Raw genomic sequence first — 13515 nt, 5'->3', positions numbered from 1 at the left:
TGTGGTGAGGTGGGATACCACCGCTGCTGTTACGGGGCACTTGGGGGAGATGTTGTGCAGCAAGATGTTAACCCCTCCGTGGGCAGGGATGATGTCCCCGGCACCCGGTGGCTCTGGTGCAGGGGAGATGACAACCGCAGGGGGTGCTGGTGTACTCACTGTTAGTAAAACACCCGAGTCTCTGGTAAACCAAGGTGATGGTGGCCGGTGCCGAGGCCGGTTGCGTTTGGGATCCCCCACCCGGCTGGTGGTCTCTATCCTTTTCCTGCACCGTTGCGTAAGGTGGACTTTCCCAGTATAAAACTCAGGAGTCCGCTCCCGGCTGGATGTCGCCTAAGGAGCCGTGCCCGCAGACACCTGCCCGTGGGATCTATGGGCCTTGGCGGTGACCTCTTATCCCTAATCGGTGGGCTGTTGTCTTCTATGAGGGACTTTGGGTGGGACAGGACCTTTAGTCCTTGCCTCAATCGGTTATTTAACCAGTTCCACTTGTTTCTGGTTCCTGGCTTCAGGGTCCGAGTACCCCCCTTTGTGCTACGGTTTCCGGGTCGGTTACCCGTGTCGGTACCGGTGGGCTACAACCCTGTTCCTGTCCACCTCGGTTCCACCGAGCCGTCTTCCCGTCTCCTGCTGACGGAGACCACCGTCTGCCTCCTAGCCAAGGCACCAGGGCTCCTACCCTGGCACCGCTCAACTTGGACTTCACTGCTGGAGCTACCCCTAGCTCCAGCCCACACTGCTCTCCAAACTGAACTCTAAAACAAACTGTCTTACTTTCCCAACCCCGGGCTGTCTGGACCCCTGGGTGGGCATGTCCCAACCGCCTGGTCACGCCCACTGGTGTGTCTGTCTGTCCCTAAGGGGGGTGACTAGGGTTTTCTGGTTGGCTGTGTGTTTCCTAATGAGGGAAGGGGCTTATTTGTGACCACCTGGTTTTGCCAGGGCGTCACATAAACCCAACCCGTTTCTCTAAATTCATACAAGATTTCCTTATTAACAATACCCAGGCAAAAGACAGAGGACCTATACACGTGGGGGTATAGTCAGCTTGACATCAGTATCTTAGTAATTATGTTGAGCTCATAAATAATTCCAAGGAGACCAAATGATTTCAAAGCGATCCACCTTTCGATTCAGTGAAGCTGTCATTCTGCGAATATCAAAGCTTCTGCTTAGCAGGTCCGGATAGGAGGGTGGTTTAACCATTTTCTACAGGACAGCAATCAAGCACCTAGCTGCAGTTGATCTATGCACAAATAGTTTGGACAAGTTCTTTCCCAAACCTCTAGGAGTGACGTTGAGAAGATAGATTGCAGGGTCCAGCCCTACTTCCCCATAGTTTTTCAACTATGGATTTCACTGAATCCCAAAAGCTAGTCCCTCCAGCACAAGTAAAAAAAAATGAGATATTGAGACCCGGTTGCCATACCACAACGCCAACAGACATCCGAGAACTGAGGATTAAATTTATGTAAAAGCTCTGGGGTATGGTACAAAAACATCAAGATCTTATATTTATTCTCCATATACAGAGCACATATGGATGATTTAGCCGCCCTTCCCACATTTGCGGCCAACACTGGGGAAACAGCTCTCTCACATGAAGAGACTCCCATTTTACCACAGTGGTTTTTTTCAGAGGTTTAATCTAAAAGGAGATTATCATACTATAGATATCAGAGATCACCCCCCTAGTTGACTGTCATGTTATTTTAAAAGGGTTCTGGGTGCTCTGTGATTCAACTGTAAAAATAGGTTCTGTAGAGGCCTTTTTGAGAATTATTGCTCTGTGGGGGAACTATACCAACTTTGACTGTGTTGGTGAACTGAGAAAACAGACCCTTATGGGCATTTTTGAGAAGTGTTGCTCTGTGGGGTAACTAACAATCTTGGCTGTGTGGGTAAACTCTGAAACAGCCTTTTGAGAATTGTTGCTCTATGGGGTAACTCTACCAATATAAACTGTGTGGGTGAACTGGGAAAACAGGCTCTGTGTGTAGCCTCTTTGAGAATTGTTTTTGCTCTTTGGGGGGAACACCAGCAATCTTGGCTGTGTGGGTGTGTGTAAACAGGCTATGCAGAGGCATTTTTGAGAATTGTTGCTCTGTGGGGCATCTCTACTAATATTGACTGTGTGGGAGAACTGGTACTCTGCAGGTAACTCTACCAATCTTGACTAGGTGGGTGAACTGGGAAAACAGGCACTTTTGGAGAATTGTTGCTCTGGGGGTAAAAAGGCCTCTATATAGCCCGCATTCCCAGTTCACCCACACAGTCAAGATTGGTAGAGTTACTACCAATCTTGACTGTGTGGGTGAACTGGGAAGGCGGGCTATATAGAGGCCTTTTTGAGAATCGTTGCTTTGTGGAGGAACTCTACCAATCTTTGCCTCAGTGAACTGTGAATACAGGTTCTGTAATCACATTTTTGAGAATTGTTGCTCTGTGGGGGGACTACAGCAATCTTGGCTGTGTAGGTAAACTCTGAAAACAGGCTCTGTAGGGGCCTTTTTGAGAATTGTTGCTCTGTGGGGGAATTCTACCAATCTTGACTATGTGGGTGAACTGGGTATATAGGTTCTGCAGGGGCCTTATTGAGAATTGTTGCTCTGTGGGGGAATTCTACCAATCTTGACTGTGTGGGTGAACTGGCTATATAGGTTCTGTAGGGGCCTTTTTGAGAATCGTTGCTCTGTGGGGGAACTCTAACAATTGCAATACATCTTTTAAATGCATTGGTCAGGGCCACCTTTTTCTTTGCATTAGTTATGATGAAATTAATAAATTCCAGTAATAAATCTGATTATCAAATCACTGATTCTGATGAAACACATGTAAGACGATTAGTAGGCTTAACATGGAAAATATGAATGAAAGTGGAGCTGCGGATGTCATCAGGCTGAGGTCACACTGTGGGAGCCACGTGGCTCTGGGACAAATACACACGGAGCACGCTGTAGGCCGGAGTGCAGATTTAACTCTTCAATGGAACAGGGCGTTTAAATCCCAAAGGACACGCCCCTTTAGCAGACCCCTGTAGTGACGGTGCAGTCCCCGCCTTAATCTCACGCTCTGCACTTTACTAGTTGTCTCTGCCCTGCTACCCCGGAGCACAGCGCCCCCCTGCACGGACCCCGTCCTGGTGCCCCGGAGCACAGCGCCCCCTGCACGGACCCCGTCCTGGTGCCCCGGAGCACAGCGCCCCCCGCAGATCGCCTCGTGCATCTAGATAAGCGCTGCGCCCCTCGTTTTCTGACGTAACATTGCAGGCAGGAGGCGAGCCCTTTTGGTACCAGGGCCAATCAGAGCCATGCTGGTCAGCCGAGCCCCTCTGATGCTGGCCAATGGGCGCACGCATCTGCTACTCGAGCCTCCCCTAGTCATGTGAGTGCTGAATGCCAGCATGGAAGCCAGGAGCTGCGGCAGCGCCATGCGGGCCCTCGGGTAGCACTGGGGGGACCGCGCTGTGGGACAGGTGAGACTCCATCTCAGCCTCGTTCACATATGTCGCATCTGCAGACGCGCAGTCGGAACTTGGCTTTAGTGTTCTGCAAAGTTTCCTTGTGCGGGGAAAGTTGACATGTTGTGTGAGGCATGCACGCGCCCACGGCCGCCATACGTGAGAGTATACGAGCGGATCTGTGTAATGAGGGAGATCGCGCGCTGTAATGATCGCACGTGGGGACGATCGTCTCTGTAGACGATTAGTAGAAGTTACCGAAGTGGTGTGCAGGCCTGGTGTGTTGTGATGGCTGCTGCCCCGGGCTGTCACACACAGGGGGCGGGGGTGTGCCCATAGATATGGGGCATTCCTCCATGTCTGGCAGATGGTGACATATGCACGATCCAGCCACAGGGCACAATACATCTGATTGCTCCAGCGCAGTGATTCCAACCACTTTCTGGGAGAGCAGTTTTGGAGGGTGCCCCATTTTTATAGTCTCTACCACACAATGGGGGAGATTTAACAATAATGCATCAGATTTAAAAAAAAAAAAAAAGTGCAAAATGATGAAGCTGATACACTGTGCACTCACTATCCATGTTGGTCACTTCCTTATGTCACCAGACACAAACAGTATTAAATAGATCACTTAGACCTGATAAGGCCAGTGTACTACTCTGGAAATCTGTCAGATGAAAGCTTCTACTCAATGGGTGCCATCCTAGCCTGATTGATAACGGCTCTGTGTCCCTCCTCCCTGCTGAGATCTCACACTGCTCAGTACAAGCTGCAGCTGCCAGAGGGTGAAGGAGCTGGCCCACTAGGTAACTAAATGTGTGCAATATATCTCAGGCCTCAGTCAGACATCTAATTTCTCTGTACGCAACTACACAAACTGATCTGATTTTTATCATTGTCTTTCCACTGATGATAAAATATATAGCTTTTCCTATACGCTGCAATGTTAATTTCAGCCTCAAGGACTGGTATGGGTAATCTTGATCCATTAACTCAAAGGAAAAACAGACACGTTGCCGTGATTTTTTTTGCGGATCACTCGTTCTAAACACAAAAAACAAAAAAAACAAACCCATCTGAACACATTAGCACCCCATGGACTATGATGGCTACATGCAGCTCAGACATCTGGATTTCGTGGCCATGTTGACGTGGATGTTTAATGTAAGCTCATCATCATCATCACTGTGAAACCTAAAGACAGGGCCACGTGAAAAACTGAAAAATAAAAATTGTCCTCAGACCAATGTTATTCATTGAGGCAGTGCACAAGTCTGATTTTTAGTTTTTCTTACTTCGGACCTAGTGGTCTGAGGAAATAAATTGCAGCATGCACGACTTGCCACAGAGCAGCACGGTGGCTCAGTGGTTAGCACTGCAGTCTTACAGCTCTGCGGTCCTAGGTTCAATTCCCACCAAGGACAACATCTGCGAGGAGTCTGTATGTTCTCCCCGTGTTTGTGTGGGTTTCCTCCGGGTACTCCCTCAATTTAAAAGACATACAGATAGGGACTTTAGATTCTTAACCCCAATGGGGACAGTGTTCCTGTTGTATGTAAAGCGCTGCCGTATATGTTAGCGCTATATAAAAATAAAGATTATTATAATCAGACAGAACTTGGCCATTCAAGTCTATGGGTCTGTGTAAAAAAGAAAAAAAAAAAATCAAACGTGCTCAGATGACCGTGCTTGATTTTCATGGACTAAAAGAATATATAAGATGGAGACACATTTTTTATTACTATTTTTTTTTCTCCACATCAGAGAAAAAAACAGATCCTCCTCCCCCCCGACCCCTTAATGATCAAACTCTGATCAGTCTGATTAGCAATATCGCACTGTTTTTCTAGGATGGAAAAAATACAGTCATGTGGACTAAGCCTTACACTAAGCATTGTGCAAAACTGTTCACCGTTCCATATCCTGTGGAAAGAGGACGCTGCTATAAAAGGGAACCTGTCGTGTCCAATATGCACCCAGAACCACGAGCAGTTCTGGGTGTATATTGCTAATCCCTGCCTGACTGTCCCTGTATACACTAGCAGAGATAGAGATGTTTAGCAAAAATTATTTCTAAAGATCTTATATCGTATGCTATTGAGCGAGGAGACTAGTCCCCTGGGCGTTAGTTCCCCTGGCCAGTCACCCCCATTAATATATTAGTACGACCCTGTGGGCCCCTGTGAGTGTGCTAACATGCTAATGAATACGAAGCGTCAGAGGATGATCTCACTCACCTCTCCGCCGCCCGACGCTGGATTTTGGCTCAGTGAGCATGATCCCGGAGTTTGGGTCATGTGCACTACTTCAGTTTGAAGCCAGGACGCGTACACCCGGCTTCATAGTGCGCATGACCCAAACTCCGGGATTATGCGCATTGAGCTGAAATCCAGCGTTGGGCGGCGATGGCAGCAGAGAGGTGAGTGAGATCATCCTGTGACGCTGCAAATTCATTAGCATGATAGCACACCCACAGGGGTGCACTAACATGCTAATGGGGGTGACTGGCCAGGGGAACTAATGCCCAGGGGACTAGTCCCCTCGCTCATTAGCATACGATAAAAGATCTTTACAAATACTTTTTCTAAAGATCTCTCTATCTATGCTAGTGTATACAGGGACGGTTAGGAGGGATTAGCAATATGCACCCAGAACTGCTCGCGGTCCTCGGCACATATTGGACCTGACAACTTCCCTTTAAGGAATACCACTACTTTTAAGGAGGGAAAATAAAGCCGAGAGTTCACATTTATATGAAGCGGTCTGTATTGTGTGTAAGAACCACTTTCACCGCGTTGGGTTGTAACCCTGCTCAGCTTGATGACTGAGTGGTGTAGAAGCATAGGACTCCTGTTGGTCAATGCTGTTAGGTCATGTGCACACGTTGAGTATTTGGTGAGTTTTTACCTCAGCATATGTAAGCCAAAGGCAGGAGTGCGTGACAAATATAAAAGTGGTGCTCGTGTTTCTATTAGGCCACGTGCACATGTTAACCATTTGGTCAGTAGTTTACCTCAGTATTTGTAGCCAAAATCAGGAGAGGAACAATCACACGGGCACCACTTCTGTATTTATTACCCACTCCTGGTTTTGACTTAAAAATACTGAGGTAAAAACTCACCAAATACTCAGTGTGTGCACGTGGCCTTAGATAGTTGGAATGAACACTTGGAAATGACACTCGACTCAGACTATGCTGTGAGTGTGAGCCAAGTGTCACTCCGATTCTCTCCGATGTGCTCCGATTCTCTCACATGCGAAAATCAGCACTGGTGAGGAGAAGATGGAGAACTTAACTTCTCCATCTTCTCCATTGCCTGTCTCTGCGTATATCAGACTCTACTGGGATGTCATCAGAGTGCAGTCCGATGTTTCACATGCACCCATAGACTTGATTGGTAGTGTGCCGTCTGATATACACTGTCATTCGTAGCAATTAATTTTTTCCATGACGAATCGGCATGAGGAAAGAAACGCTGCTCAGCACTGCCCCATAGTATAACATTGTACTGAGTGCTACCCAGTAAACCATCAGACAGCCATCGACCGAGATATGCGCTAGTGTGAGCAAGCCCTTATACATAGACCTTCAGCAGTTTGTGGTGCTCTAGTTCTTCAGTGTGACCAGAGCAGACAGGCGAATCTACACTCCCACACCAATGAGTGCTGGTATTCACCTGTCCCTGTCACACCTTGTCCTTCTTTGACCACTTTTGTAAGGTCCCAGCTGTTAGGCCACTTTCACATTGCGCTTCTACCTATGTTCACTGGTCCCGTCGGGGCATCCGTCCGAAACCCCCCCTCCCCCCTTGCAAAACATGTTTCAGACGCATGTGCTGACGGGGCCACTGACTTTAATGGAGCAGACAGAGTCAGCGTGTGCTTTGTCTTGCACCATTTTCGGGCATATATGATTTCTTCAGGTGGACACCCAGACGTAGTAGACTACGTATATGCATGAAAATGGTGCAACACAGAGCACACGCTGACTCCATCTGCTCCATTATAGTCAATGGCTCCGTCGGCGTGTGCATCCGAAACACGTTTTGTAGGGGGGGTTCGGACGGATGCTCAAACGGGACCAGTGAACGTAGGTAGAAACGCGATGTGAAAGTGGCACCCACCAGACCTGCAGTTTGCCCTTGCCCATCTAGCCATCACAGTTGCTCAGATTCTCATGCTTGCCCATTTTTCTTGCCTCCAACACATCAACTTCAAGAATTTTGGAGATAATCCTTGTCATTCCCTTCTCTTCTAAGTGTTCCTAATGTTCTGGTTGGTCAGTTTGTATCATGTTCTCGTGTGACTGACATTTCTACCCTAATTCAGATATTGTTGAGTCACATCCAGTCTGTCGCAATAATAGATCAGAGCTGTGTCATGTAAGTATATGTCATACAGTAAGCAGCTAGTATGAATGAGGGCAAGTTTGGCCTTCAGTCACGTGGTAGAGCTATAAGAAACCAGCTGCCAAAATTAGCAGCTAGATTTCAGTCACTACACGTACCCACCTGAGTCCTCACCAGAGGCCGCATCGGAGAAATCCAAGCTCTTTGCTTGTCTGTTACTTTCCTTGTATGTTCTATTCTCATTGCTGACTTTGGCTGAGTTCACATGACATGTCCCGTAATCATCTGTTAGGCCAGAGTCACACTTGCGAGTGCCTCATTGCATCACCCGGCACGGCCGCACACTCTCCTGACAAGAGCGGGTCGGTTGCATGTATCTCTATGGAGCTGAGACGCTCCGGTCCGGTGAGTGTGCGGCCATGACGGGTGATGCAATGAGAGACTCGCACGAGTTACACGCGAGGAACTCTCAAGTGTGACTATGGCCTTTGAATGGATCCAGCAGCGATCCATTGGCAATAAAGTTTCTGCAAACACAACTTTTTGTCCATTTTGGAAAAAATAGAGTTTTGTAGGATCTGGGTTTTTTTTTTTAACATGGGAGTCTATGGAAAACGGATCCGTTAACTGATTGCTTTTTTGCCATCCGTTTTTCTTTTATTTGTAAAGGATCTGTTTTTTTTCTTACTGGATCAGTTTCAAATAGAAGATAAATAACAATCCGTTAACAGATCCGTTTTCTATAGACTAGTTTGATCTTCCCTTCTGTGCTGACTAATGGCATTACCCTTGGCACCTTCATTTATAGGTACAGGCAAAGTTAGTTTCTATAGATCTGAACAGACTTTATTACGTATATTGTTTAATACTTATAGCTTCCACTCTATATGTCATACAGGTACATAACATAACATAAGGTACGGCTGCTCTTGTACCCATGCACTAGGTACTAACAGGCGTAACTTTCCTAAATGTCCCTGCCACACTGTTGCCCAAGGTTGCTGATTTCATCAGACATCTGATGTGTATGAGGGCTTCAGGACACTCCTCAGACAGACGGAGAAGGAGCAGGACTGAGCCCTTTATTCTCAAGGGAAATAAGCCACTGAGTGTTGTTTGGAAGTGGCTTTCTCCCCTCTGCCCATTAAAATCCCAATTGCTTGGCCAAGAGTTTGTACAGAGTTGAGTAAAAGTGAGTTTTTACCATTGTTAGGATATCAGGGTTTGTAGGCTAAGACCAAATGGTGCGTTGGCCTCAAAGCCAAGACTCCACCTGCCAACATCAGCCCATGGCTGCATGATCAGAAAACAATTGTACACCCATTGACCACCACGGATCAGGGTGCCTTCCTTCCCGCGAAGATCAGGGTGCCTCCCCGAACCCCGAAGATCAGGGTGCCCTGCAGATCAGGGTGCTCCCTTCCCCCACAGATCATGGGGCCCCCCTCCCCTACAGATCAGCAACGTTTTTGTTATGCCGCCAGCAGCAATCTGTGGTTTTACCCTTCTAAAGTCTAACAAAAGTGTTATAAAGTAATTAGCGCAAACTGAAATACAAAGCTGACTTCACATTTTTTCCCCCGCAATTGCGGCACAAACCCACCTTTTTGCGGTTTTCAAAAATCAGAATAAAAAAGTTGCGGTTAATGTGATTATGGAAATAAAACACAAGACCAAAACATGTGAACACAGCCTAACAAGACACTTTAAGCTAGGTAGGAATTAGATAGAAGGAAATCGATTTCACAAGATTTCCTTCCTGGCATCATTATGATGTCTGTATTTAATAAATGGATAGAGAAATGCCCTGCCATGGATAGACATTGAAGCTTTTATTTTGCTTTCACTTACATATTAAACGTGTATAGTGTGAAACTCAAACTCCAGCAACAAATATATGCTTTTTTTGTTGTTGCAGATTTGCATGCAGAAAATGTGCACGGTTATACAGTTCCAGTTATATAAATTTTCTGCACCAAAGATCCATCAAATTTGTTTTCTGCAGCGTATGAACAGGTTTGCAGAAAACCCATTCACATGCATTTGATTGTCCTTGGATTTGATGTGGATTTCGGCTAATACTACTCAGGTAATACATTTCCTAGACGTTTAAACCTTTGCCTAATACTCTTTATTTAAAGAGAACCTGTTGCTTCAAGAAACGCTATGTACCTGCAGATGTAGTGGTAAATTTATTAGTAAAATATACTAAAACTGCAGACTTGATAAATCGGCGCCTCCGCGTTTTTACTTTTAGGTATTCATATACTATAGACTAAAGGCCCCGTCACACTAAGCAACATCGCTAGCAACATCGCTGCTAACGAACAACTTTTGTGACGTTGCTAGCGATGTCGCTGTGTGTGACATCCAGCAACAACCTGGCCCCTGCTGTGAGGTCGTTGGTTGTTGCTGAATGTCCTGGGCCATTTTTTAGTTGTTGCTGTCCTGCTGTGAAGCACAGATCGCTGTGTGTGACAGCGAGACAGCAACAACTAAATGTGCAGGCAGCAGGAGCCGGCTTCTGTGGAGGCTGGTAACCACAGTAAACATCGGGTAACCAAGAAGCCCTGTCCTTGGTTACCCGATATTTACCTTTGATACCAGCCTCCGCCGCTCTCACTGTCAGTTCCGGCTCCTGCTCTGTGCACATGTAGCTGCAGGACACATCGGGTTAATTAACCCGATGTGTGCTGTAGCTAGGAGAGCAAGGAGCCAGTGCTAAGCATTGTGCGCTGCTCCCTGCTCTGTGCACATTTAGCTGCAGCACACATCGGTAATTAACCCCATGTGTGCTGTAGCTAGGAGAGCAAGGAGCCAGCGCTAAGCATTGTGCGCTGCTCCCTGCTCTGTGCACATTTAGCTGCAGCACACATCGGGTAATTAACCCGATGTGTGCTGTAACTAGGAGAGCAGGGAGCCAGCGCTCAGTGTGCGCGGCTCCCTGCTCTCTGCACGTGTAGCTGCGTGCGCTGGTAACCAAGGTAAATATCGGGTTGGTTACCCGATATTTACCTTAGTTACCAAGCGCAGCATCTTCCACGCGGCGCTGGGGGCTGGTCACTGGTTGCTGGTGAGCTCACCAGCAACTCGTGTAGCGACGCTCCAGCGATCCCTGCCAGGTCAGGTTGCTGGTGGGATCGCTGGAGCGTCGCAGTGTGACATCTCACCAGCAACCTCCTAGCAACTTACCAGCGATCCCTATCGTTGTTGGGATCGCTGGTAAGTTGCTTAGTGTGACTGGACCTTTAGGCTAGTTTCACACTTGCGTTGTTTTCCTTCAGTTGCAATCCGCCGTTTTGAAAAACAGCGGAATCCGTTAACAGATTCCGCTGCTTCCCATAGACTTATGTGGATGACGGATTGCGAGTGATGGACCTGCATTGCTTCCGCTGGCCGATGCTGCGTTGCTTCCGCCACGCGGAAGGAACGCAGCATGTAACGTTTTTTGAGCAGCGGAATCCTTAGGATTTCGCTGCGCATGCTCTCTCTGGCTCCCTGCACACGTAACCAGGGTACACATCGGGTTACTAAGCAAAGCGCTTTGCCTAGTTACCCGATATTTACCCTGGCTACATGTGCAAGAAGCCAGCGCTAAGCGGTGTACGCTGGTAACCAAGCAAAGTGCTTTGCTTAGTTACCCAATATTTACCCTGGCTACGTGTGCAGGGAGCCCGACACTTCCCCGCTCAGCTCCGCCCCCTCCTGCACTCCGCATGTGTACACACACACACACACCTGTCCCCAGCTATGCAGTCCCCGCGGCACTGACGTCCTCAGTGCCATGGCCCCGCACCGCACTCCGCCCCCCGCACTCCGCCCCCCGCACACATTCTCGGCCGAACGATCAGCTGATCACCCGGCGACCGGCTGCTGTGAGCGATCAGCTGATCACCCGGCGACCGGCTGCTGTGAGCGATCAGCTGATTGTTCACAATAGTCTGCCGCTGGTAAAACTGTAAAGAAAAAAAAAAAAGCAGATTCCTTTGTTTTGTATCATTTGTTGCATCTGTGGTGCCACTGTATGCAACACATCCGTTGCATCCGTCACACAACGCAATGCAACGGATACCGTTCAACGCAAGTGTGAAACTAGCCTTATACTTTCCCAACCCTTAGAAAATATTTCTAATACCGCTTCAGTGGGTAATATGCAAATCAGAAAAGGTCCGAGGAGCCTCTGTTAGGAGTCTCGATACAGAAAATAGCCAAATATCCCTCCGAGAAGGACCTAGCCAAGGAGTGGCTCTTTTTAGGAGACCACCATAACCACCATATTAAGTAGCCCTTAATATGGGCAATGCACCTAGGATTTCACTGTGTTGAGCGCCTTTGCTGGCTGCCAGCAGTGTTTTCTCTGGCTGGTCTCCCCGAGATCAGTGATTTGTTTTGTCTTGCTGGTCTACTAGGCATTGCTCCCACCTAACCAGAATCCTACTCCACACTGATGAGGGGCAATACCCCGAAACAGCTGTCTGTGGATGGATACCTGGCCTTGGTATTTCCCTTGTCATATCTTTAAACCTGTCAAAGAGTTGGATATTGACTAAAAGGGCCACTTAATATGGTGGTTATGGTGGTCTCCTAAAAAGAGCCACTCCTTGACTAGGTCCTTCCCGGAGGGGATATCTGGCTATTTTCTGTGTCGAAACTCCTAACAGAGGCTCCATTATTATTAGTCCTATTTGCTAAAAACATTAGTGCCCCCCCAAGGCGGTATTATCACCATGCCTCTTTGCCCTTCACCACCCATCAAGGTCACTTAGTGCAATGTGATCAGATTTGATTGGTATCGGCTGTAAAGAAACTGATGGTAGATGTGATTTTGAAGAAATGTTCTTTCTTTGTTTTATCACAAGGGTTAAGCGGCTGTTGTTTGAGCCTCTATAGAGCCACTTCCTGAGTTTCCAGGATGTGTGGTGATGTAACTCTTCATGTGCTGGACACACTCAATGCAGCAGAACCGATGATTCAGACATGTGATCTAGTTTTATTTATTTTCCTTTAGGTTTCAGTTCAGTTGAATCATTCTTCTGAATTGTGCAGGACGCAACATGTTTTATCCTGTAATTCTGCAACATGTTCCTGAACTGAACATGGTGTGCAAAGAGTATACAGTATACTGTACAAGCAGACTGTGCCTTGTTTATACACATGAAACTATTTAAAGGGGTTGTCCACTATTTTTACATTGATGGCCTATCATTAGGATAGGTCATCAATGTCTGATCAGCGGGAGTCTGACACCCCGAACATCAGCTGTTCTCTGTCCCAGTGACCATAGCAGGCAGCCAAAAATGGTCAGTTCCAAAGCTGCTCCGTTAATTGATAGCAGCGGTTGCCAGGTACTGCACATCCGTCTTCCATTCAAATCAATAGGAAGCGAAAGTGCTGTACCTGGCTGCGACCAATATTAGAAGAAAGGACAGTTCCGCAATTGAGCATTTCTGGCCACCTGCTAGGGCTGCGAGCACAGAGAACAGCTGATCGGTGGGGTGCTGGGTGTCAGACCCCAGTCGATCAGACACTGATGAGCTATGAGCTATCCTAGTAGTGATCAGCCTCTTTCAGGGTTCCCAAAAACGCATGTTAGTCCCAATCCATAGGGTAGGGGATAACTTATTGATCACTCCATAAATTCCAAGAACATGGATCTTCAACCCTGGCTTGGGTTGAGCGGAGGTGCACATGATGACTTCTGTT

At 47.5% G+C, this 13515-nt stretch overlaps 1 protein-coding gene across 2 annotated transcripts in view; it reads left to right on the top strand.

The window, feature by feature from the left end:
• Positions 1-3390: 3390 nt before the first annotated feature.
• Positions 3391-13515, top strand: part of LOC142291276 (Krueppel-like factor 15) — a 33058-nt gene continuing 22933 nt past the window's right edge. Inside the window, exons 1-2 of one of the 2 annotated variants that reach the window (XM_075335692.1) lie at positions 3391-3475; positions 9731-9901. The gene's annotated coding sequence lies outside the window, so the exon portion shown is untranslated. The remainder of the gene's footprint in view (positions 3476-9730; positions 9902-13515) is intronic. The other variant, XM_075335694.1, reaches the window with a different exon arrangement.

The sequence above is a fragment of the Anomaloglossus baeobatrachus genome, chromosome 2 (genome assembly GCF_048569485.1).
Source record: "Anomaloglossus baeobatrachus isolate aAnoBae1 chromosome 2, aAnoBae1.hap1, whole genome shotgun sequence".
NCBI classification, from domain to species: domain Eukaryota; kingdom Metazoa; phylum Chordata; class Amphibia; order Anura; family Aromobatidae; genus Anomaloglossus; species Anomaloglossus baeobatrachus.
This window is presented reverse-complemented; position numbering and strand designations above follow the sequence as displayed.